Source organism: Mesocricetus auratus, unplaced genomic scaffold (assembly GCF_017639785.1).
Source record: "Mesocricetus auratus isolate SY011 unplaced genomic scaffold, BCM_Maur_2.0 Super-Scaffold_100013, whole genome shotgun sequence".
NCBI classification, from domain to species: domain Eukaryota; kingdom Metazoa; phylum Chordata; class Mammalia; order Rodentia; family Cricetidae; genus Mesocricetus; species Mesocricetus auratus.
Genome location: NW_024429196.1, coordinates 25,210,786 through 25,238,735, shown reverse-complemented (window position 1 = coordinate 25,238,735; position 27,950 = coordinate 25,210,786). Strand labels below are relative to the sequence as shown.

The 27,950-nt window shown below is 39.5% G+C and overlaps 1 protein-coding gene and 1 non-coding gene across 5 annotated transcripts in view; one reads left to right on the top strand and one right to left on the bottom strand.

The window, feature by feature from the left end:
* The window catches only part of Celf2 (CUGBP Elav-like family member 2), an 826,625-nt gene that overhangs the window by 39,109 nt on the left and 759,566 nt on the right, over positions 1–27,950 (top strand). The window lies entirely within an intron of this gene.
* LOC121143837 lies at positions 7,346–7,447 on the bottom strand. The gene has a single exon (XR_005881152.1). It is a non-coding gene; the product is annotated as a U6 spliceosomal RNA (small nuclear RNA).

The following is a 27,950-nucleotide window of genomic DNA, read 5'->3' as shown; positions in this document are numbered from 1 at the left end:
ATTAGTCCACATATTTTTAAAAAATGAGTTTTCATATATTTTATTACAATTTCCCCTCCCTTAACTCCTCCCAGATTCTCTCCACCCCCATCCACTCCACTCCCTTTCTATCTCTCTTTAGAAAACATAACAAACAAACCCAAACCAGATTTTAAAATGAGATGAAAAATCAAACACATGCATACACAAAATTATAACTCATATAAAACACAAAATCAGAAACCATAATATACAAGCCAAAGCCCACTAAGACAAAAAAATGCCCTAACAAAGAAATATGAGACAGATAAAAGTCTACAAGAGGACCACAGAGTTCATTTTGTGTTGGCCATCTACTGCTGGGCATGGGGCCTGCCCTTAAGTGTGGCTAATACATCTAGAAAGACTCCATTGGAGAAAACTGTTTTTTCTTCTGCAAGTAGATGCCAATTGGAGATAGATTCTTAGGGTTGGGAGCTTGTGTCTGCTTTCCCCTTTCAGCACTGGGACCCTTTGTAAATTGAACCTGTACAGGCCCTGTGCATGCTGCCACAGTCTTAGTTCATATGTGCACCAGTCCTGTTGTGTCTAGAAGACAGTTTCCTTGGTGTCATCTACCCCCCTTTGGTTCCTACATGCTTTTCACTCACTCTTCTGTATAGGTCCCTTAGACCCGAGGGAAGATTGTCTGAATTTACTCCCAACAACTGCAAGAGGAAGTTTATCTGATGGTAGCTGGGCAAAACACTGATCTATGGGTGTAGCAGAATGTCTTTGGGAGTGATTTTATTGATATGATCCCTTCAAGGAACAGCAGTACTTGATTTTCTCCTGAGCTAATGGTCTATCTAGTCAAAGGTTCTTGGTCATGTGAGCAGAGTCAGGTATGAGTTCTATCTCTAGAGTACATTATTCTACCTTTCAATACACAGTGATTTTATTCATATGAAATCCTGACATTTGCAGAAAATGACTGGAACTAAAGATCATTATGTGAAGCAACATAAGCAAGATTGAGAAAGACATTCCCATATGTGTGGAATTACTCTCATGTGTGGAATTAACTCTCCCATCTCTGTGTGTGTAAGAAAGTAGAGAGGCACATCAAAGACAGAAGAAGGTAGTGATGAGAGTTGGAGATAGTGCTGGGGAAAATAGACCAACATATTTTGCACTTATGTTTTACCTTACTAAGACATCCATCTTCATCCTAGGTGATATTTCATTAAATATGTTCATTTATTCATTTACTCATTTACCACATACATAATGATGCTGACAGTGTTTCAAGACTTGGTCTTGCCACTGGGATTATGGACAATACATAAAATGAGTTCAACCTCCTGGTCTCATGAAGTATTCATTCTAGCAGCAATAATGTGGCAATAATAGTGAACATACACACAATAATGAATTGTATGATAATGCCAAGTGCCAAGGAACAGAAAGTGGAGAGGGGATGGAGAGGGATAAGGTGAGGTCCTCCACTGTAGAGGAAGTCAAAACAGAGGGTGTCAGAGCAGAAATCTGAATGAAAAAGGAAGGACACTGTGCACATAGTCAGCATAAGAGCATGAGGAGGAAAGAAAGTACACGCACAAAGTATCTGAATGCAGAAGAGCCTGGGGTGTTCTGTGAAGAGAAAGGCCAGTAAACACGGGGCAAGCCAGGAGAGGAGCTTTAAGAAGTGGCTGAAGCAGAATGCAGGGAGTTCACAGACCTTTGTGCCAATCTGCTTTAGGGTCTGAATTACACAAGGGTTGGGACCTAGGTCATGTGTTCTGCTTAATTTCAATTTATAACACACACACACACACACACACACACACACTTCAGTGTCATTTGTAGAATAAACCACAAGGGAGAAAAAGTTCAATAGGAAAAGAACAGGCTAAGAGGATAAATTCAACATTTGAAGAAGAAGGAGTCTTTGTCAGAGGGGCAGAAAGTTTGGCCAATATCAATGCCACCTCTGCAGCTGTCCCCCATATCCATTTCCTACCATAGCTAAATGCTGGCCCTGCCATGAAACCTCAGATAGGCTATTTCACTCTGTCTGTCCCTCGGTTTCCTTAACTGTAAAATATGGATGATAATATTACATTCCCTAAAGCTTGTAAGAACCGTGAGTAAATCTAAGAAAACCACCCATCATAGTTGACAATGCACAATAGAACCCATGGTAAGACTCATTAGTCTCCTTGCTGACTTTATGGGGACCCATGATTTGCATTCACAGATCCTCCTTTTCTAGTGCATGAAAACAATTTAGTATGCAGGACTACATCGCCATTTTCTCCTGAAGAATGTCTGGTCTTCAGTAGCATTTGTTGAAATGAATCATAGCCAGGATGTCACAGTCAAAATTTTCCCAAAGCACCACAGAAACCAGGAAAAAGTACTCTCATTTTACCTTAAAAATAAATTTAAAAATTAGGACCTGATCAGTACCTTACTCCATGGTATAAGTGCAACATGGAACTTGAGAATTTTCTGTGATCAAAAGTTGTTCTGCCTCACTGTCTGTCTGAAGAGAGAACTCTAAAATACTTCTGCTGCTGATGACACTTAGGGTGACAAATTGGAATGTATAATGCCAAATATCAAAAGTTCTGTACCTTAACAACAGAAACATGTGATCCATGTGCTAAGTACCACTGCAAGTTAGCACAAGACTTTGACCATTCAAGTATGTCCAGTATGGATACCTTTAGGAATCTATTTATTTATTTTGGTTTTACGAGACAGGGTTTCTCTGTATTGTTTTGGAGGCTGTCAGACCAGCCCGGCCTCGAACTCACAGAGATCCACCTGCCTCTGCCTCCCGAGTGCTGGGATTAAAGGTGTGAGCCACTACCGCCCGGCACCTTTAGGAATTTCTAACAGGATCCATTAGTCATTTTGTTTCTGCTCTTTGGGGTATTCCTCTCATCCTGTCCAACACTGTCACCTCTTCAGTTTAGCATTAGAAGATTGAAATTCTTCAATTAGTCGTAACTGGTGGTCATACCAACACAACACTCTGGCCAGCATCCCAGGCTTAAAAAGAAATACCCTTAAGATGGTTTCGCCTACTCCTTCACCATTAGCTTCCTGTGGCCTGACATCAGATCCTTCAATTCAGTGATTCATCTAACAGTGTGAAGGTATTTGTTCCTTTACTGTTCTGAGTTACATGTGATGGTAATAACCAGAGTAATTAAACAATTCAAGCCAGGCTACTGGATCAAATTCTTATAACAGTGAATAAGGCCTTGGAGGTATTTGAGTTGTTGTTTTGGGATGTATTTTGGTCTAGTGTGGTATGATTTGAAATTTTTTCTCTTGAATTTGGTCACAAGCTAAAGAGGCCATACCATATTTAATCTAATAATCCAAGAACAAGAGACAAGGGACACCACAGATCAGCCTTCCATCAGCTGCCATTGGGTCAGATTTGGTGAGAGGATAGCAGTTTTTTCTTGATGTGGTAATCTTCCTGGATTGGTAGACTTCCTTAATTTTTCTTCATATATATATATATATATATACATATATATATCCATGTATGGGCTTCATGCATACATAATTGTGCACATGTGGACCAAAGGTCAATTTCTGGAGTATTCTTTAACTGAAAGCCACCCTTTCTTTTGAGACAGGGTCTCTCATTGAACCTAAAACTTGCTAGTTCTACCAGACTATCAGGTCAGAAAGCCACAGGAATCCTCCTATGACTACTTCCCTAACACCAGGAAAATAGGTGCACATGGCTTATCCAGTTTTTCCACAAAATCCAGTCATTCTTACATGGCATACCTTTTTAAAGACTAGGCTACCTCTCCCACCTCCCTTCTTTTGCATTCAATTCTAAGACATCTACAAGAGTCTATCAATCCATAGGAGTAACTACTTTGATCAACTGAAAAAAAAATCCTTCTTTACCCATTATAAATTATAAGAAAAAAGAAAAAATAATAAAAAGGTACATGTTATAATATCATGTAGCTTCAACATATCTTTAGCAAAGCTGTCTGTACACAATAGAACTACAAATTACTGAAAAGAACATCTAAGATGACAATAAGTCTATGCACCCACCCGCTTGATGTAAAGACTTACTGTTTAAAAATATGAGCTCTCAGAATCCACTTTGCTGTAGGCCCCACTCACTGTACTCTACATTGACTCCAAAGAAGGGACAAAAGTAATATATTTGGACTAAATCTAGATTTCTTCTCTTGTAAGTAGTTCTCCCATTAGATATTGCCTATGCAAACACCCTTGAGCTATCTATTCCTGATGGATTGCTGACAAGTTTATTCATATTCTTTGTTAAGCACACAGAATTCGGAGGGTTTCAGAAGATATTATCCTGGTATCCTCATGGAATATATGTAAAAATAAAGTTTTAAATTTCATGTGTTCTAGCATGAGATAGGTAACTCAGCTCAGAGAAATGGAAATGGGGAAGTTTCCAGAAAGAATTGAACTTAGACTAAGTTAGTCATCCATGATACATTCATAGAATTTGTTCTCAAAATGGGCAAGTTCACAGCTTACCTATTGATGACTGAGAAGCCACTGGGCCAACTATCAGTCAAGGATATGTGTTGATGAGTGAGTGAGTGTGTGTGTGTGTGTGGGGTGTGTGTGTGTGTGTGTGTGTGTGTGTGTGTGTGTGTGTGTGCACTCCAGCATATGTGTTCAGGTCACACAGGTGTGTCTACACATGAGGCCAAATGTACAAATTAAGGTGTCAACCACATTCAATTTTGCTTTGTTTTGATGCATGGACTTGTGCTCATCAACAAGCCTCAGAAATCTGCCTTTCTCTACTCCAAGGACCAGGGTTATAAGCATCTGCAACTATACCATGGTTTCCTTCCTTCCTTCTTTCTTTCTTTCTCTTTAATATTTTTGTATTTGGCTTCATTTTACATTCCAACCACAGTTCTCCCTCGCATCCCTCCCCCCTGCACCCTTGGCTCCTCCCACCCCCCTCAACTTCTTCCTAGCTCATCCTCAGTCCACTCCTCATAGGTAAGGGCTCCAAAGTGGAGTCAACACAGTCTGCCACAATAAATTAGGGCAGGGCTAGGCCCCTCTCCCATGCATTGTGATTGAGCAGGGCATTCGACCATGGGGAGTGGTCTCCAACAAGCTAGCTCATATACCAGGAAAATATCATGGTCTTACTGTCACTGAGCATGACATTCCAACCTAGGGAAAGGGCTCTAACAATCTATTTCTTTATTTATTTTAATCTGGGTCCTAAGGACCTAACTAATGTCCTCATATTTGCAAAGCAAGCACTTTACTGACTGATCAATCTCCCCAGAATAAATATCCTTTTCTATATAAATGATAGCTACTGAGAGCATCTCAGGCTCTGAATAACTGAAGTGAAGCAGAAGATACTGGAAAATAACAGACATGGCCCTGCTCTTAGGAACATACTAGCTCAGGAAGTAACCAGCTCAAAAAGGAACATGATCAAGTTGAGGACACGTCCTGTTCAAGAAAGTGTAGGTAAAGCAAAGAGTGTGCTGCTGTGCCTGGAATCTCAGTGTTGAGAAATAAGGCAGGCACATTTGTGAAACCCATAAGTCCAAAGTCCAGCTGAATTGATGAACTTTACGTTTACTGAGAGACCCTGTCTCAAAAATTAACCATGGAAGGTGGATGGCATCTAGAAAAGACATCTACTGTAAACCTCGGGCTTCCACATGACATACATTTGCATACACACCTACTCACATATGTGCACAGACACCCTCACTAACAATTATATATACTACATACAACAAACAATCAACATAGAGAGACAAGGTGAGACCCAGGAGGGAGGAGGGTAAGGCTGTGGATCTCCACCAAGGGAGGTTCTAATATGGTTGGAAATAGTAGGAGAGAAGGGCATTGGAACATGTTTCCCAGTTCTTTCTTCAAAGAAACCAATTATAAATGACTAAATATGTCAATTAACCCCAAAACTGTATAACCCAGAGCATGGCTGCCAACTCCTGAAATGCTATGGGGTCACTATGTGGTATGATTCAAATTGTTGCTCCCAATCAATCTTACCCTCAATTTCCTCATCAGCAAAATCGGAATAACCTCTGTGTGACTTGCAAAGCACAGCTAATTAACATTTATGACAAATGAGGAATTATATAACAGGTTATGTAAATGCATAATAGCACCAAGAACCAAACTGCTTTGCCTATAGCATTTAACTTTAAAAGAGATCTGAAAATACAAAAGAAAAAGGAAAACCAAGGATGGTAAAAAAACAAAATAAATAAACAAATAAAAATGTGATTAAGGACAGAGGAGGAAAGTGGCCCCTTCTCCTCCCCTAGGCCGTCTATAGGTATGGAAACTCTACAGTGGCATACAATTTTATTTTATAAGCATTGTTACAAACTCTCACAGTTGATTATAGACAAACAATGATGCTGGCATCCACTACTTGAGAGGATTCATGAAACAGGCAGCTATGATAAGTATGAAAACCCCTTTAATCCTCCATTGAGGTGATGTCATTGTTGTCTTCATTGTTTTTAATAAAGGTCATTCATTTAACACCTGAATCTCTGCCATCATACTTTCCAAATGCTTACACATTATAGTTGAGCATTTATATTTAATAATTAGGAAAAGAAAATGTGATTCAATCTGGTACAAATGACCTTGGAGAAGTAAAATAAAATGGATGATTTGAATTCAAGGAATTCTTTTGAGCCTCCTGTCCTACTGTGCCTCACGAATGAATACTCTGTTATTATCACTACAGCGAACTTCACTCTAAGCAAGGAGGGAAGATGTTGCTCAGAGAGAATCATGGATTCCTCAAGGTCACAGTGGTAGACAAGCTAAGGAGGAAAGATTTGCTGGCAGAAACAGGAGACTTGTGCCTCCTATTTTTTCCATATCACTTCTTTGAATTCTCTCTGTCTCTCTGTCTCTCTCTCTCTCTCTCTCTTTCCTGTGTGTGTGTGTGTGTGTGTGTGTGTGTGTGTGTGTGTGTGTGTGTGTGTGTGTAGGCTTGTGGAGAACAGAAGTCAGAGGTCAAAATTAGATGTTGTTCATTAGGTTGCTCTCAGTTTGCTTTTCTGGAACAATATGTTTCTCTCACTTGGCCTGAAACTTGCTGACTCTTTTCAGTCAATCAGTAGGGCAATAATCTATCTGTTTCTGCATACACAACAAGATGATAAGACTGAACCACCATGCTGTTACATGGGTTATGGAGATTGAACTCAGGTCATCATATCACCTGGCAAACTATTTCCCCAACCTACTCTTTGTACTTTGATCAGTCACAATACTGGTTTTGTCTTAGGAAATGTGGGTGCAGAGATTCACATTGTGTGATTCTTTTTTGTTAAATTTGGGTTGCTTCAGAAATTTGTGTGTCATCCTTGTGCAGGAGCCATGCTATCTCTATATTGTTCCAATTTCAGTATAGAAGTGCTGAAGAGAACACCATTTCATTGTTCTTATCCTCTATGTGCATCTCCAAAATGAAGAAGCATTCTAACATGATAATATCCTGCTTCACAATGAAATAATGGTGTCTCTTAACAGCCACAGGTCTTGGGATGCATAGATAGCAATGATAACAGCTCTGGCAAGAACATGTGAATATAGTACAGACATGGAAAGGTATGTGGGCAAGTTATCAAGCTGAATAAATCACATTCTCCAAGGAGTTTCATCAGGAAATAGGAATGTGCTTGATTATAGAAGTAAAATTATCTAGGCATGAAGGTTGTTGTGGGTTAAATGAGAAATGTCTCAGATAAACTTGTGTGTTTGAACACTTGATCCCCAGTTGACTGTGCTGTTTCGGAGAGTATGAAAAAGTTCATTGAGTATTGCTTGAGAGAATAAGTTACTGGAGTGGATACTGAAAAATATAAAGCCTTCTTATCCCCTTTTCTAGTTCACTCACTCATATTCCTGTGTGTGGTTGAGATGTGACCACTCAGCTTCCTGCTCCTGAAGCAATGCCCTCTCTATTATTATGGCAATCTAGCCCTATTATATAGGTTGCATTGGATCATGGTATTTTATTAAAGCTACATAAGTAAATGACACAGTGGTACACACCTGTAATTCCAGTGTTGTGGAGGCTGAGGCAGAAGGATAGCAAGTTTAAGTCTAAACTGGAATACATGGCAGTAAAATGCCACCAGAAACAAATAAAAAAAGGAAGGAAGGATATAAGGGAAGGGGGAAAGGGAAGTAATGAGTAGGGGGGAGAAGTAGAGATGGAGGGAGAAAGGAAATCAAAATATTCATGTTTTTGTATAGTCTTAACAATCAGAATGCATAGCTATTAGATATAACAGATTTAAAATACTTAGGCAGGAATAGGGAATCTGCATCATTGGGTCAGAGCAAGCCAAACAATCAGAAGTTTTATGGAATGAATGTATCTCAGAAGTCTATTATTTAAATCTGAATTCCATACTTGCTTGTCATCTTGATATTTTTGACAAGTGCGTGTAAGGATTTTTGACAGTAAGGAAGTTTCCAATATATTTTTACTATATAAAAATAAATGTAAAATACATAACTGTGTTTCTAAATTGCTAATGTTTATTTTAAGAAATAAAACATTCATCATCTTAAAACCCTGCACTTCTGAGCACTGATTGCTATGTGCTAGGAGTGAGGGTAGCAGCGCAAATTATAGTCGATTCGGCAGCAGAGAGAGAATGCAGCTGTTTTTAGTTCTGCTTTTGCAACATCCATGGTGGAATTCAGAATTTACTGAGAGCTGGCTTTTCTCATTTTACTGGCAAAGGAACTGTAAGCTTAATTACTCTCGGGGGTCTTCTGTAAATTATTTCCATAGATCTGGAGAAAGAAGATGGCAGAAAATAAACATTCAGCATCTTTTTTTAGTGAAGAAAAAAGTCATCTCCACTGAACTGTGTTTTCTACCCACACCCAGACCTCTCCTAGGATTCAGAAGGGCAAAGAGACCCTTCCCAATTCTTGCAGACATTGTTTATCTCTTGAAAACACTTTCTCTCTCTCCTTTATCCCACTCTCCACCTGGTACATTCATTCCCCTGACTGTCACCGTTCCTTTTCCTCTTCATCTCTGCAACAATGCTGGCATCTGCATGCTTGGAGAGACCCACATGATCTTCCACCGTGCCTTCATTCAGGGATGAACATTGGAGCTACTGGAATAATCATGGAGACAACCGCTAGTAAATTAATGCATATTCCCCCCCTTGAAAGGAGGACCAGCAGCATAATCATATCTGACATTTATTGACTGTTTGCTCTGCCATTTATTTCATTTAGATCCCTTACACGCACTGTGAGAAGGCATCATTCTAAGTACGTGTAATGCAGACCTGGCCTGATATGCTAGAAACAGCAGCAGCTTCCAGCCAATCTCAGGCTGTCTGACCTCAGAGCTCACACTTTCATCCACTTACAATGTTTACCTCCCATGGAAATGTTGGGGCTTGAGGGGAGAATAAGTAGTGTAATTTAAACATGAAAGGAAGGAAGAAAGCAGGGAGGAAATGAAGAAGGACAGACTGAGGGAGGAAGGGAGATAGGGAGGGAGGAAGGGAGGGAGGGAGGGAGGGAGGCAGGGAGGGAGGGAGGGAGGGAGGGAGGGAGTTGGGTCAGGAAGGTTGTCAACTATGTACCACCTTGTCTCTGGTCACTTTAACCAATGAAACAGGAAATACAATGTTTTGACATGTGACTCTCTCCTGGAGTTCAGGCTGACACCCAAACTCATATTTTATATTTGAAGCCTTGATGCCTTTGTCAAGTGCATAGAAGACATCAGCCAGAGTTAATGTCAAGTTGTCTTACAAAATTAGCTTGGTTTGAGGAAGCAGTTTAGACGGACAGTGTTCAAAATGTAGGCAAAGGCAGTAGCAGTGAGAGTGTGGTCCTGCCTGGTTCAGAGACGGCACCTTGATGCTCACTTAAAAAGAGCTCTGAAGCTTTTCCAAAAGCAACCCCACTATGGCAATTGTGTGGGAGATGTTTGCATTCTGCAGAGAACCAGCAATCCTGCTGAGGAATTATATGGTTAATGTGCTAGAAAAGCCTTCATAAAATGGCATTTCCGTTTCCAGCTTTGCAGCCTCCCACACCTGTGCTTGCCAGGTTCTTGTATGAACACAATGGCCTCACTGGCACCATCAGATTTCATTGCCAATGAAAAAGCAACAAACCATGTCATAACCACCCACCATCTCTTTGAAACCCACCCAACTGTTTGGACATTTCAAGCAAGCATAGCATCTCCTTTATGTCACAAGGAGACCAGGTGGCTGCAAAGCAATGAATGGCACCCAGCCCATTCTCTTTTACCGCCCTTCCAGTGGTGCTTACCTCCCCTGGACCATCTTGTTCTTTGTCTTTCTCTCCGCTCTAATTGAGACTACTGTGAGTACATAGGAGAGTGTTACACTTTGCTTTCTACAGGCCCAGTGTTAGATCTAAAAAGACCTTAATATAAATATTGAGCATTCTTTAACCCTTGTAGCTGACTGAATAGGAAATGGTGGTATAGGGAATAATGTATATAATAGATAGTATGAAGTCATGTTTGCTCTTACTGGTTAGTCACACAGTGATAGACAAGTTATCCTTCAGCACTCTGGATAGCTCATGGGTTTATTTAGTGGGTTTTTTGATTGTTTGTTTTTGTTTATATTTAGGGGTTTTTGGTTTTTTGTTTTTATTTAGTGGCTTTGTCTTTGGAAACCAACACTACAGGAGTAAAAATTCTCTCTTATTATCTTGGGCTGCAAGACACTAATGGAGATTCAGTAAAATCTTTAATTAAGCACTAAGTGCTGATGCATAGAATCTGAAAGAAGCTAATGTTTGCACTTAATATTAGAATTTATTTTCTTCTAATGAACATGAAAGTAGGTACACTGCAGCACAAAATGGTAAGAGATAAATGGCTTCATATTAGAAAAACAGGAGGCCACTTCTAAGGACCAACAAATGGGTGATACAGGCTGCAAGGGAAGGAAAACAGTTTAACTGCAAGACAATTTAAAACATCAGTTCTTGGGTTAGGGAGATGGCTTTGTAGGAAAGCATTTGCATATGGGAGACTTGAATTCCTATCCCCAGTACCCAAATAAAGGCCTGATGCATAGTATGGCCATCTGTAATCACAGTGGTCCCACCACAAGTTCAGAGATGAAGACAGAGAATCCCCAGAAGCTTACAGGCCAGTTAGCCTGATGTAAGCTGAGGTGAACATGAGACCATGTCTAGATGAGGTAGATGCTAAGGATTGACATCAAATGTTGTCTTCTGACCTCTATATGTGCACCATGGTATGCTTGCACCCACACTTAAACAAACATACAAACCCATATGCAAACACACATTGTAAGATAGTAATAAGTTTGTACATACAGATGTTCTATCTATTGCTAGGTGCTGGGCACAGGAATAAATAACACAAAAATTTCCAAACAGACAAACATTTGTCAGGAGTTCATACTAAAAAAGTAAGGAAGGGGATGAATAAGAGACATAACATAACATAACATAACATAACATAACATAACATAACACAACAACATAGGGTAAACTGAAGTTTAACACCAATATATCAATTCAGGGTCAATCTAGCATGGATTTGTTAGGTTTGACTACACAGTAAGCTAAGAACAGAAGTTATCAAGAAAACAAAAAATTTGTAAAGCCTCATAATCATCATTGGCATTTTCTGTGATTATCTGGGGGCCTGATTTGTGTGTACATAAAAGAGGCCTTGGTCTGAGCTCTGTAAAGAACTGCTTTTTGAAAGCCTTAACTCAGAAGTCTAATTGCAATACAGATATATGAATGCTTGGGGAAAATCTTTTATGTAAATTACCATCACCTAATATTAAGCTAAGCCAGTAATACAAATGCACAGAGTGAATGTATCCAAATATTCAGAACTGAAATGACCCATGGCTTCCTATCTGACAGCATTTCTTATAGCATGTAAGATGTGTCTATATTATTACCATTTAGGTTAACACTGCAGAAGCTTTGGAACTTCACAAGTCAACAGCTAATTTGACTTACTAGTGGCAGAAAAAGAAAAAGAAACAGTTCTGACAGATGTATCCCATGAAAGCAAAGTGCTGAAAATTAAAGAATGCCTAGGATGTTCCTGTCAGTTCGCATTTTCCTCACAAAGGCCTTCTCAGAGATGAACAATTTCAGGGTGTTCTGCTTATAAATAGGCTACCTCCCAGATGCTGAGTTGAGCCAGAACCCAAAGCTTGCTCTGGGTTTAAAGAGTAATAAGAATGGTAAGTCAGGCCTGGTTAAAACTGCCCTCAATTACATTAAACCAAAAAATACCATTCAAGAGATACACAGGACAAGGATGAGTAAAAGAGGCTGTCTTTCTAGCTATTCACAAAGAACCAGAAATGGTCCCACAGTCCTAAGCAAACAAGTTGTTTCATTTAGAGCAGTTCAGATTCTCTGGATGGTTCATCAGTGTAGGAATATGGCTGCCCTCAGACACCCATTTATTACCAGCCTAATAAATCTACATACATCACAATTACTGACTACATAGACTCCTGTGTTAGACCTTTCAGTCGCTAGTTGGGAGTGATCTTGAGATCTAGCTGAACAAAATAGATCACTAACAGTGGATTTTGAGGTTTCTCAGTGCAGTCCCACATCCTGTTCTCTCTCCATCCTGACTACAGCTATAATTCTACTGAACCACTCCACTATCTTGCCGCCATGCCTTCCCTGCCTTGATGGATTATATACCCTAAAGTTGAAAGTTAAAGCAGAAACAAGTAAGGCAATTTAACAACAAAAACAACAAAATCCCTTCCTCCTTCAAACTGCTTTCTGTCAAACATTTAGTCGCAGCAGTAATAAAGGTGATGAGCACTCTGAGAGGACTCCATTCTGTTCTTCAAAACCAGAGCTACTAAACTTTACTGCATCTTACCCAACAGTGACCACGATAGATTAATTGAGAATCATCACATTTTAGAGTGACATCAGAACGTATGACTGGCACAAGTACAACTTAGAATATCCAGACTACTTGTGACCTCGCTTCAGGACAAGCTTCTCAGGCTATTGGGAAGGTGTAGATAGACTCCTCCCCCCCCCCAAAAAATACTGGACTCTCTTATACCAGCACAAGAAGAGCCAAAATATTCCTATTCCCCCAATGCTTAGGAGCATGTCCTCAAACCTTCCCCCTGCTAGTCATTCTATGGAGAGCAAAACCCACGCTGCACTTTAAGCTGCTGGAATAAAATGACATGCAAAGGGAAAATGAGGGCACAGTACTGAAGGCAAGGGTAAGGGAATAAGGCATGCGGGACATGGGAACAGCAGCCGGGAAGCCAGAGCATAATATGAGATGCAACCAGCAAGAGAAACAAAGGGCAGCCAGACAATATTTCACAAATACATTAGGAACAAGACAAAGGAGAATGTGGACCCACTAATTAGTAGGGAGGGAAAACAAATAGCAGATGCATCAGAAGGCCTGAGCTTTTAATACCTATTATGCTCTAGGCTTCACAAAAATGGTTAGCTATCATCAGAAGCTGAATATAAACCACAGTAATGAGCACATGGAGAAAGGGGGGTGTTAAATGAAAACCAAACAGATTAGTAACTACTTAGTCAAGCTGGATGGTTTCAAATTGGGACCTGACAAAAGTCACAGTACCATGTCAAAAAAAAAAAGTACTTCTGAAATTCAAGTCCCATTTTTTTTCAAGACAGGGTTTCTCTGTGGCTTTGGAGACTGTCCTGAAACTAGCTCTTGTAGACCAGGCTGGTCTCGAACTCACAGAGATCCTCCTGGTGCCACCACCGCCCGGCTCAAGTCCCATTTAAAAGTGTTCCTGAAACAGAGGGGAAGATTTCAAATGACTGAATAGGAATCAGGATCCTGCCAGTGTGGGCAAGAGGGAACAAGACATGGCTGGACGCGAGAGTTTGAGTGTCTAGGGGAGAAACTGAGGTGCAGTCTACTGTGGGACAGTCCCAGTGAGTTAGAGACAGCAAGTGTAGAGCCAGAGGTAGCAAGACTCTGCAGTACTGGAGGCAAGGGCAAGAGGATGCAGCCTGTGTAATATGATAACAGCAACTGGAAAGCCAAGGTGCAACAGGTAGACAACTATTTGAGTTGAGCTTCTAGGATGTCACATCCAAAACCAGGTCCCCATAAAATGTAAAGGACTGAATTAGAGAAGGCCAGAGGGAGACTCTGTAGAAGTGTTCTGTAGACAGACAAGCCAAGGTTTGGAAACTTTTGTTTTATAGGTTAATAACTCTCCATTCCTGTTCTAGATCAAAGAGCATTGTAAACATGTCATATGTATTTCACATTTTCTTAGGCATCTGCTAAGATGGGCACTATGGCTATGTACAGTTTCTAAGTTCTTCCTTGATAATTCATGGCAATGCTTCGAACAGGCAGAAGCAGAATGCAGAGGAAAATAACAACAGTTACATCTTTCTTCATGCACTTATACATTTATTTTAATTGAAGACACATTTACTATGTGGCCCTGGCTTACCTGGTACTCACTGTAGCCTTGGCTTGACTCAAACTCAAAACAATCCTCTTGCCTCTGCTTCCCAAGGTTCCTGTAGGCCACTATTCATGCTAAGAGGATGTATTTATCTGTTCAGTTGCTAACCGTAAAATACAAAATCTATACAACTGCTTACATTTGCTAATATGCTTCATTAATTTATTCCATTGATAAGTGATTTTATGGGATCTATATTAAAGGCAGATCTAGTTTTAAAGTAAGACATAAATTCTTCAGGGTGTCTTTGTCAGGGTTCTCTAGAGTGACATACCTTATATAATGAGTATATATATATATATATATATATATATATATATATATATATATGAAGGGGGATTTATTAAAATGACTTACAAGATGTGGTCCAGCTAACTCAACAATAGCTATTTGTAATCAGAAGATCCAAGAATCCAATAGTTGTTCAGTCCACAGTGCTGGATGTCTCAGTTGGTCTTCAATATACACCAGAGTCCTGAAGAAGTAGGCTATAATGCCAGTGAAGGAATAAACTCACCAGGGAAGCAAGAGCAAGCAAACAAAGAGCAAATGATTCCTTTTTCTATGTCCTTATATAGGCTTCAAGCCGAAGGCATGGCCCAGATTTGAAGTGGGTCTTCCCACGTCACAAGATCTTGGTTAAAGGTTTATCTTTCCACCTCAAAGATTAGAAGCGTCTCTTCCTACTTCAAAGTAAGCAGAAAACCCCCCACACGTATGCCATCTATTAGGATCCAGGCATGCTTGCCCACCTGTTGGCTGGCAGGATGTGACCACTGGCATTCAGGCAAATACTTAGTCAATCCAGGGGGTCCTACGGTTGTTCATCACTACATCAAGTGCTGTGTGGCTATGTCATATGTTGGGTGGCTAAGTCATGTGTTGCATGATTGTGTAAGGCTCTGTATGCATGCACAAAGGTCCCCCTTTAAGCAAGCTCCACCTTCCTCTCACCCTCTCTTCACTCCCTTTCTCTCTTGGTGGATTGCCACAGCTCCCTCTTTCACTTTCCCCCAATAAACTTCCACGTGGGTTTGTTGTACTCCGTTGCTCATTTCTCGCCACTGGTCCACAACTACACCCCCATTTGGGGGTTTTAGCGAATTCCAGATGTAGTAAAGTTAACAACCAACAAAAGCCATCACAAAAAGGATCACAACTTTTGAGACCAGCTCGAGTTACAAGAAAGTTCCGCATGTGAATTTGAGAAGACGACACTTTCTGGAATACGACTGTGTGCAACTATTTCCATGTACCTTTGCCCATGAACCCAACAGAAAATTCAGATCTTGGGACTGTGATCAGGCCTTCCTTCACATGAAAATATTATTACAGACTCTTGTATAAATATGTGATCAGTAATAAAGTGGAATTGAGATCAGGGGCCCCATGCCACTCATACATTATTACCAAAGGAAACAGTCACATACATTGGAAATATTCCTTAACCTTAGCTTTAAGTTGCTTCCAAAGAGATTTACTTTCTGTTAGCTCCCTCTGGCTGATTTGCTGTTAGGTGCCCCAGGCTGTCCAAATATCCAAAAATGAGCTGAACTTGGACTCTAGAAGGATTTCTAGAAGTTACATAAAAGCCGACATTCTTCAGGAACTTGTGAAACCAGTTACCATCTGCTGAAAGTTGTTTCCCTTACATCTAGCAGGTGTGACATGGGACTCCACTGACATATACCTGTGATTGCACGTCAAAGCCAACACTGACCTGTAGGCTCCCTCAGTCCCTACTCACAAGCACTTGTTACAGATCTCGAAGCCTCCATGTCAGTATGCTTGTTTCTCACCACTACAGGCTTTCCTCCTCCCAGATCTGTTCTCTTTATAATGGCAAAGTCTTACCCACTGCTCTGACTCTTCCCAATAGTCTCTCTCTCCTCTCTCTGTCCTATTCTGTATCTCTGGACACCTCACTATCCCTACTGTTCTTTCCTGCTTCCCTAAGCCTGGCCACATCCAGTGTGTTGGCCATGTTTATTCTACTTCTTTCTCTCTCTTCTCTGGTCTGTTCCAGATGCCTCTGGCTGATCTCTCTCTCATACATAAAAATATGTTATGTAGCCGGGCAGTGGTGGCACACGCCTTTAATCCCAGCACTTGGGAGGCAGAGGCAGGCGGATCTCTGTGAGTTCGAGGCTGGGCTGGACCGACAGCCTCCAAAACAATACAGAGAAACCCTGTCTTGTAAAAACCAAAAAAAATATGTTATGTACAATTTTGTCATGAATGAAGCACATGACTGCATCTTCAACATTTCCTTTGTGTATACACATTCCTCATTTCATTTGTATACATACCCAGTGGTAATATTTCTGTTTAATTTTTAAAAAGAAATTCTCACATTATTTCCATCGTGGTTTTATATATATTTGTTATTTAGATATATTTATTTATACTCCTACCAGCAAAACATAAGGGTTCTATTTTCTCCATTTCCATTGACTTCTGACACTGTAGTTAGTGGATAAATGAACAAGGTTAATCTTACATGTAGGGATCCCCAGAGACTGTTCTCAGTACCTAACAACTTATCTGTACCTTCACCCAAGAGCTTCCACTATGAGAAAGCCAACACATGGGCTTGTTCCATTTATTCAGGGCTTTCCCCTTTGGTCTTGAAAGGGCTGTTTTGGGTTGTTATTTCATTCTACTGAGAAACAACTTATCAAGGCTATACAGGTAGTCAGTAAAGTTGATGTTTTCTACTTACTTGCTGATTTTAAAGACCAGTCCTTCAGATGTTAAGCTTATTGCAAAAAATATGTTTTATCATCGCACCATCTTACCAGATTTTATTTCAACATACCGATAACTAAAAATTTCCACAATTTGAAATCTATCTCCATTTATTTTATGTCTCTTTGTGATCAGAAAGTGAATGTGTCACCATGGAAGAGATGAACCCACTAAGCTTCCTGGGAGAAAGACATGAATATATATCTATAAGGTATAGACACTCAAAAGCACAGGTTACCTGGAGAACATAGAGAAGGCAATTCAATGGCTTAGAGAGGTGGCCCTGGGCAGCAGACACTTGTGAAGCCCCACAGTCCTGCTGTGAACTCGTTGGCACTGACAATGAATATTAATGTGGGTGGCATCCTGTGTAACAAATGCTGTCTACATAACAAGAATTCAGTCTCAATCTTAGGGAAGTGATCTTTGAAAATAAGATATGACTATGTTCATTTTTCCTCTTCCAATTAGCAGGATACTAAGAGTGAGAAATTGTACAGCATGCCTGTCTCCAGCTCACATTTGTGCTCCATCCACATCCATTCTAAGGACTAAGATAGTTATAATGGCATTCCCACTCACAGCCATGTTTGCTTACTAGCATGTATTGCCAAATAAATGAACTAGGAAAGCAAATTGTTCATTCCCAAGTCATGGTTTGAGAGAGACCTAAAGAAAGGAATATTTATTTTTTAACTTCAGAAAACGAATTTTCATCCTTAAAAATTGTTACATTATTATTGTTAGTGTTATTTTGATACTACCAGATACACAGGAGTAGCTCTCACAGTGCATCAGAGGGTAGTAATTGAATGAAAACTTGATTTTTATTTCATCTAACAAACAGTTGCTCTTATTTTTTAAACAAATTACCCATAATTACAATTGTCTAGAGAATGTCTTATCAGCCTAAATGAGAATGAAATAAGCTAGACACACAATAGCACTTCCTGGTCTCTAATTTAAATTTGTATGCTCATTAATGACAATGTAAATTACCACTCCGTCAATTTTACTCCATGTCATTTTGGGCAGAGACTAACACTGCAGATGAATGCTATATGGTAAACTGAGCCTGCCTATAGTCAGAAGGGTCTGTGCAGTGGGCCGGCATATTCTTTCTGATGGATGGAGATTCTGCCAGTCTCCCTACATCACTACTTGTTCATAAAACAGTAAAGTAGCTATTTTGTTATTTCCTGCATAATGAACTTGAAGATTAGGAAGCTAGCTGTGATCTGTGCTTAGAAGACCTCTTATTTTATCATCTAGAACTTCTAGCAACTTTCATATTTGATCCATGGTGGATCACTTTAATCATCAAAATCACCTCTGTCCTGGGACATCCCAGCATGAGGATGAAGTGAAAGGTATGATGCCTATTCTCTTAAGAGCCATGGCTGGCCCTCCAATAACAAAAGACAGATTAATAACACACATAATGACAACTTTATTTCATCTCAGAATTAAGTGACAAAGAAGCCTTCAGAAGGAAGACTCACTGGCCCTGAGGAAACTGGTCGTGTGTAGATTCGATAAAGCACAAGGAGCAGCCATGTAAAATCCAATAAGACCAAAACAGTATGTGAGAATGGCCACAGACTAAAGAACAGCTCAGTGAGGCCTGTCTGTTCAGGCTATTTTTGGCCTGTGTATGTGTATTCCTTCCTCATAAGTACCCTGCAGATCCCCTTCTGTGAGGAAGGTCTTCTGGTCTGCTCTCAGACAAAGGAGGTTACAGAAGTTCTACAAGGCCAGCTCCAACACAGAAGCAGTATTTTATACCTTGCTTTTGGTAAAATGTGTTTTTCTTTCTATGACTTACCTCCTGAAAGAGGTCTTTCTGGTTTCTATGACTCACTTCAGAGGACAATAAAGATGGAAAGAGGAGAGAGCAGAGAAAATCAGGAAGACCTTGGTTCTTGGGCCATTTCTGACACCTTGCAATGTGCTTTAATTCAAAGTATTTGACAAGTCAAAGTGTCTTCCTCTGTAGTATCATTTTCTGAGATTCAACAATGACTAGCTTCTCTGCCCTAGTATCTGCATCACTAACTCTGTACAGGCTACAGAGTGCTGCCAATTTCTCCAAACTGTAGCTTACCTGATAATTCACAAGGATTCTCCATTCTCCAGAGAGTGGGAAAATCTTGTAGAAGCCAGAATGTTTCTATGCCCAGGTAGGATACACACGTAAGTCAGAGGATTCAGTGTTCCCCTTCTACCACAATGATTCTCAACCTTTTTAATTCTACAACCTTTTAATACAGTTCCTTATGTTGTAGTGACCACTAATAATAAAATTATTTCATTGCTGCTTGACAACTGTAGTTTTGCTAGTTATTAATGATAAACATCTGATACATGAAATATCTCATAATTTAACCCCAAAGGGATCTTGACCCACAGGTTGAGAACAACCGTTCTACCATATAGGACCTCAGGATATCAATCTTGGTAGTCAGTTCCTTTGTCTACTGAGCCATCTTGTTGGCTTTAGGATGACTCTTTCAGTATCTTGTTGCCATCACTCTACAAGACTAAAAGTAACAAAAGTGATGGTTGCAGGGTGGGATCATTTTCAATTGCTATGCAAGTATCTCATGCCTATACCTGGTTTACAAAGTGTTTGGACAGAGAGGATGCTGAGCTGGGCAGGCAGAGTGCAAGAGGGCAGGTTTCCAAAGCAGCCAATGTAGCATTCTATTTATTAATTCTATTAAAAAACTATTTTCAGTGCTCATTTCTAACTGTTCTTTTATTCCAGATGCTAAATAGAATGCTCTTTTTCAATGTCATGTCTTCCAATTACATGGGAGTAAACCAGAGGGTGGACCTACACCTGCAGCTGATGACTGCTCATGGTATTTATAATGCAAAATAGCTAATTAAGATGATGGTCAAGTGGTAGTTGTCTGCTGATATTAGCATAGAAAATCAGAGTTGTGTCTCTGTGCTCATTTAGCCTTACAGTATCAGCAAGTGAACAACAAATACTCAATTCAACATCAAATCTACCAAAAATAAGCTAACCACATCTCTAAAGAAAATGTCTTTGGATTGGCATTTGCTTGTGGTCATGCCTCATCTAAGTCTGACCATGAAGGAAGATAGTATTTGTCACCAGGTCCAGTCACTAGCCAGTGGTCAGCAAGACTAAATAGAATGCCTCCAGTATGTTGCAGTGTTCCATTACCTCCTTTGGTATCACATTTTGTCTTAGTGTTTGTGTCTACATGATAAGAAAGAAGATAAGCATGGGGCTGACAAGACATTGGAAATCCTGAAATGAAGGTATTGGATGAGAGAATACCCATTTTAAATTGAAGTTCCTAATGGCCAGTGCTATATAAAATATTAATATTCTTTAAGACAGGCAACTTCTTGAACATCCTGTACCACCATGAGATGTGTTCAATGGGGCAGAGTCTGTTTAATAGCATCTAGTTAGTGCTACTCTAAAATTCCTTCACCACAGATTTCAAAAGTCTTCAGTAATGATTTGTTCTGATGATTTAATTAAAATTTAAGCCACACATCTGTTTGGCAACATATCGACAAAGATAGAGATGCTTGTTCATGAACTAATGATTGACAGGGGGAACAGATTGACTTGGCATTTATGTGGAACTCATTAATTTTTTTCAAGTACATCCTGGGGAAATATGGAGTTCTCTCAACAAGCTGTTATGAAAACAGAACTTTCCTCTTGGACACTTAGAATCCTAGTTAAAATGGAAGTCGGAGTTAAGGAAAGGGGTCCCACTCTGCAGTGACAATGTTTTCTGTGAATATACTGTATAATATTGACAATGACAAGATTTTTGTATATGACATCACCAACCTTGCTGTAGTTGGTGGGGTTGTTTTTTGTTTGTTTGTTTGCTTGTTTATTTATTTTTGAGAGCAGACTGGTCTATAACTAAAAATCCTCTTTTCTAAGATCCTTGAGTTCTGGGGTGACAGGTGTACACCACATGACCTTGCGACTGTAGTCTTAATAGCTAACTAGGATAAGGCCAAATCTGAGCTCCTTTGCAGGTAACACATTTTAAATATTGATCTCTGACTGTGGTCTTATCTCTAGTGTAAGGAGAATATTTTTGTGCTTCAAAGCAAACTCAGTGAAGATCTTGGAAACTACAAGTTATTATAGTGTGTCATTGAGAAATTAGATACTAAGATGATATGAGATAAAAGATTAAAGATAGGTAGTGATCATCCAAATAAAACATAAATATGGGACAGTTGTCCTTAAGAAGACACCCTCCAAGTATCTGCAAGAAAGAGGTGCTGATGGGAATTTCCATGAATTTAGCATTTCTGGCTTTGTTCTGGCTTTGAATGCTGTCTCTGCACATTTGAATCCATCTTATTTCAGAATGCTGGATTCGTAACAGAGGAAAAAAATGGTGCAGATGGCTAAATTATCCTCACTTGTTTGAAACCATGACAACTTACCATAATATAGCATTAAACACCTGAAATTAATTAGAGAGAGCACATTTAAACATGGATAGCAGGATTTACAGTATGGAATTAAATACAGAGATGTGTTTTAATTTTAGACTGTCATTTATTATTTTATCTATAAATGTTGATCAGTTTATTTTGTCTGTTAGTAGGAGACACTTTAAGGAACATGGGGAGAAGCCCCCTGTCTAATAGTCTAAGCATAAGCATTTTCAAAATCCAAAATGAATTTTCTTTTAACCATACTACAGTCTTTTAGTGATTGTCTTTGGTTTCTAAGGCTGTGATAAAATTCTATGCCCAAAAGCAACTTGGGGAAGAAAGGATTATTTTATATTATTGTAGTCCCTCAGCCTGGGAAGTCAGGGCAGGAGTATAGAGTCAGGAACTAAAGCAGGGGCCTTGGAGAGATGGGGATTACTGGCTTGCTCCAAGTGGTTTATGCAACCTACTTTTTAAAGCCATCCAGGACCACCTGCCACAGTGTAATGGGCCCTCCTATATCAATCATTAATCAACAAATGTATCATGTGCTGGTATACAGGCTAATCTTATGGAGGCACACTTCCAGATGACCTTAGCTTATGTCAAGTTGACCCAAAACTAGGCATCACAGAAATCCTCATAGGGAGACAGGAAGATACAATAACAGTTTTTAAGGACCTATCACAGATCATTAATTTTGTATACTTTCTCTTAACATTATTACAGGTTCTCCAGGAGCTAACGTGGGCCTTGTTTGTCTCTGTGTATCACAGTGAGCCAGAGAAGATAAATCTCAGTATAACAGAGTCAGACAAGCACTGATTTGAACCTTGACTCCAAGGTTGACTGGATCCATGGCCTTGGACCAAAAGCTTTACCACTGAGGTGCAAAGAGAGAAAGTCATAATGAGAGAAAAAGAAGACTAGGCATGATGGCACATGTCTTTGAGGACATAGAAAAAGTTAAGTGTGACTCAAGCTGTGTTCAATTCAAGAAGCTACTGACTACCCTCGAAAAGATATGGAGAGTTGGGATCCAGAAGAAAGCTGGGACACACAGATAAACACTTAGATACTACTATTTATAAATGTAAGCTTAAAATCATTTAAAAATTATGATTTATATAAAACCTTAAATTTATGAAAGAATAACATCACCAAAGAGATCGGTAATGAGAAAAAAGAATAGCAATCATCATAATACTTAAAGATTAGTCAATAGACAATGAAAGAAATTTAACAAGTCAAGTCTGACTTACAATATCAAAATGTTGTATGCTCCAAAGAATTTTGAGTAGAGATGAATACTGTGTAATGGTCAAAAGACATCAAGACAAGAAAAAAATTCATTGGACTAATTGTAGGGAACACTTAGAAGAATAGTAGCAATGGAGGCCAATTGTGAAAAGGCTAGTGACAAATAGAGGAAGGAAACAATCAAGTAGTAACTGTAGAAAGACTTTCAAGAAGTTTAAGGTAAAAGATCACAATGATTGAGAACTCAGAAATTCTTTTAAAGATGGAAGATTGAATACTGTCAGGTCCCAAGGGTACCACATCCCCCTCCCACAAAGATCAGGCCTGCTAAAATAGTCTAAAATTAAGTCTAGACTCAGCGCAGTCTGGACTATTGAAAGATTTCTGGCAGTTACATAAAAGTGAACATTTCCCAGGAACTTCTCTCTGCTCTGGACTCTTCCAGATACCAGTATGTTTCCTTTTTCTTATCCATGAAAAAAAATACACCACCTTTTCCCCTAATCATGGAGCAGCCATCTCTGTGGTTCCTTTACTGCACCCTTACCCTCACAATTTTTTGTTGACAAGGATAAGACATAGAAGAAGAAATTGATCAACTTTCCAATCAACCTGGGATGAAATGAAGCATGGGACACAGTGGTAGGCTAATCTTGGAAAACAAAACTTTTCAAGTCAGATAAGATGGAGATAAATTTTATAATATCCTGATAAATTGAAGAGATGGACTCCATACCCTAACACAGTTTGTCTTTCCTCATCTATAGTTCTATGTCTGCCTCCTCTATTGTACAGATACTGTGTTACAATCTATTTCAGAGCAGTAGGGGATGGATTCATTTTTAGGATATGGTTAACTTCAGGCCATTGACTTATTTCTCAGGAATAATCAAGAGATTATCGCAATATGTCATTATGGTCCCAAAGAACTGTCTTCCTCACAACAAAAAAGAAAGAAAAATGTATTTTATCCCCAGTCACACTATATACAAATAAAGCAGTTAATACTTGAGTGGACCTTTAAGAATCTTCATTTCAAAGAGGATAATTTTAAAACAAATATGTGCTTATATATGCTAATACCATGGATTAGTTAGTTTAATGCCACAGAACTCATGATAATTTTTCAAGTGACAGAGGAAAAAGACTTGTATATTGCTAAAGAGATCCCATCTTACCCAATATTTTCATCATCACTTTCACCCCATTATGTAGGGACACACCCATTAATCTCTATGACCAAACACTCAACACTCAATGTAAGATGGATAAATTGATAGTAGATATAAGACATATACTTTCATAACACTGAAGAAGACATGTTAAAGCATATGCAGGACCACATAGTTATTACACTTTAGGGCACTGTTAACAGGTATAGGGTTATGGGAAGTAGGTTTGTAGTATCAAAAGAGTGACATATAGGGCTGAGGTGATGATGGCTCAGTGAGCAAAATGTATGTGGTAGAGATATGAGGACTGGAATTTGAATTCCCAACCATCACAATGCCAGGTGTGGGAGGACACGTCTGGAATCCCACTGCACCCATGGCAAGATGAGAGGCAGTGTTTTGGTTGGTGTCTATTATTGTGAAGTTTATCACTATGCCCAGATTTTCCATGGATGCTGGGTGAAGGATTTCTTAGGTATTCATAATTGTGAGGCAGAGATGAATGACTGAGCTTTCTCCCCAGCCTCAACAGCGAATTTACCGTAAAGAAGTATTTCCTAGGTAACTAAAAAAGTAAAATGAGAATAATTCATGAGCCAGGGAGATAGATGAAACTAATTGAACTACAAAAATAGGGGGCCACAACTGAAAAAAATTAAAATATACAAGATGAGAGGGCACCCTGAGGGAAGATCTCTGAGGAAAGTGTCTGGCACAGATGGTTTTCTTCTTTTCTTTCTTTTTTTCCATTCTTTTTTTCTGTTTGTTTTTTGTTTGTTTGTTTTTTATTTTGTTTTGTATTTTTTCTTTTTCTTATCTAGATTGGGTTTCTCTGTGTAGCTTTGGAGCCTGTCCTGGAACTCTCTCTGAAGACCAGGTTGACCTTGAACTCTCAGAGATCCGCCTGCCTCTGCCTCCTGAGTGCTGAGATTAAAGGCATGTTCCACCAGTGCCTGGGGACACTGACTGGCACTGATGGTTTTCAATGGGACACGCTGAAGTGAGTTCTTTGAACTTTGAAAAGCAAGCATAAGGGGCTGGAGAGATGGTTTGGGGTTAAGACTACTAGTTGTTCCTCTAGAGAATCTGGGTTCAATTCCTAGTACCCACATGACAACTCACAACTCCAGTTCCATGGGAATCTGGAACCCTCACAGAGACATACATGAAGGCAAAACACTAATGCACAGAAAATAAAAGTAAATGAATTACTATAAATAAGAAAAAAATCAAAGAGCTAACAGACCAACCAAACTGGATTCATTTGTTGCACCCACAACTGGAACAAAAGAAACTGCCTGGGAGAAATGGTGAAGCTGTGGTGATACAAGAAGTGAGTAAGAGAGAGAAATCACTCCTCTCCCCAGACTTGCAGTCAGACTCCCTGTAGTATGGAGAATCAAACACAGTGGGACAGCTACAGAAATAATAACCAGCACTACTGTCCTAAAGCAATGTATGGGAGGTGAACTTAAGGGTCACACTAACTGACTCTGTAGTTAGCAAGGAAAACTATAATTAATTAAGTAATTAATTACTTATGAGAAACTAAGACATTATCAGCACCCTCAGAAACAACCTAACTTTATCATCCCTTACACCTATGGCTATACACTATGCATGCATTACTGACCTAAAGAAAAGGCTTGGAAGATTCTACAAGTAGTCTTGGGGCCTTTTGAACAGAAGACTTTGGAGTCCAGAACACTTAGAGGCAGATTTTGAAATGTGTTATATATGCAATCCAAGTGGTATAGGATCATTATTCTCCAAGGACCTTCAGGTATGAGGAGAGATTTCCAGGAGGGAGGAAAACAAGAGACTTAGTAGGCAGAAAGAAGCTTCTTGCTTTTTTTTTATTTATATAGAGGTTAAAGCAAAAAATGATGAGTCACCAGAAAACAGAGGAATGACAAGATTTCCTCTTGGAGAGAAACCTATAGCTCCACATCTGTTTTTTGCACTGGTTTTTATGTAGGGTGGGTGGACCTTTGCTGGATTGACCTTAGAGAAAAATCTTCCAAAGAAGCAGGACCCTCCCTCTGCACTACTTTTGTGACCTTACCCACGATTAAGAATTATTTCAGTTCATCACAGTGACAGCAGAGGGAGTTGGGGCAAGTATTTCACCACCTCACCATGGCTGGCACAAAGAATACTGAAGGAATGATCCCAATGCTTGGCTGCTGGCATGACATAGAAAATTCTGGAACTCCAGCACTTAAATATTATTGTTATTATTTTTTTTAGTCCTAAGCAGTGTGGCCATTGCTTTTTTACTCAGCTTGTATTGAGAACACCTCCCGGTTAGAAATTGTACCACTAAGCATTAGAGCTATGTAGCTATGTGCACAGTTCATCACTGAAAAAGGCTGAAACATAATAGAACACATTCGAAATAGCTCAGCAAATACTTGTGTTCAGTTACAGTTTCCAGAGCAAATGACTTTGCTACTTGAAGCAGAATATAAGAAAATAAGCCCAGCTAAATAAGGGAATAGCCTCTAGATTTTTATTTCTTTTCCTTTGGGTACTCAGGGAAGCCTGCCAGCTACCATTTCATTCTAGAAAATTTTGGGGCACAGATTAATTATTTCGATGGAGATGAAAGGATGCTGAACATATCTGACTCTCTCTCTCTCACATACACACACACACACACACACACACACACACACACACACACACACACACCAACACTTCTTTCCAAAAACTGGTGAGTAAGTTAGTAATTCCTCTTACAACTGTCTTGCCTTGGAGCTGGTATTTAAAACATTGCAACTTCTTTTGCTGGAGGCAGTGTTGCTCAGTTGAGTGGAGAGAGACTTCAAGGTGAAGTTTTAATTCTGTGTCACTGTCCAAGTTGTTTCATCACAAAGTCTGGAAGAATGTATGTCAGCACACACAGCATACTATATCTTCCTCCAAACCACAAACCTAAGGACCCAGTGCAATTTAATGTGAGACAAAGGACAGCATGCTGCTGGCATTAGTACTCAAGTTATCCTTATCTCTTGCATACAGTCCAAGGCTACAAGCTCCAGAAGGAAGACCCCAAGACTCTCGGAAACTTTTTGCTGTGGGGGCAGTTTACAATAGTCATCAAGAACAATCTCACAGCTGGCTTATTTTTCAGCATAGTATCTAAGACGAATTCTTTTTTTAAATTTTCAGAGGACAGAGGTGCTTTTTAAATTTTAAATGTTAGAATAGCTTGCTACCCACATAGTGACTTCTGGCTAAGCAGAAGGTAATGGAACATTAGTGAGGGAGATTACATCCAAATTAAGGAATGGTACAAGTGGAAAGCTCACCACATAGCTTTGTGAACCTCAAAAACAGAAAATCAGTGCAGAAGTGCTGCATTTCCCAGGGAAGGGTGTCCTTCTACAGTAGTCACTAATTGAAACATAGAAAGTCCCAGGTCTGAATCAACACAGACCCCTGATGTTGGTGGTTTTGGGGTGTTGTTCTCAATGTGCACAAATGTGAAGGAACAGACAGCCTGTGACAGTTCCTTCAGTGTTTATCCTATGTCTGACCTTTCTCCTGCTGCCTTTTAATGCTCTGACCCACCTTGTCATTCAAATAAAACCCTCACCTAAAAGTCTAAAACTTTACCTACATTGAATTGTTGCTGAACCCAGGCAAAGAAATGTTCCCTGTGTGATTAAAATTAATTTGTGAGTAAGTGTCAATAGACCAAGTGATATGGTAGACAGAGTTTTATCTTTAGATTATTGATACTTCATGCAGGTCG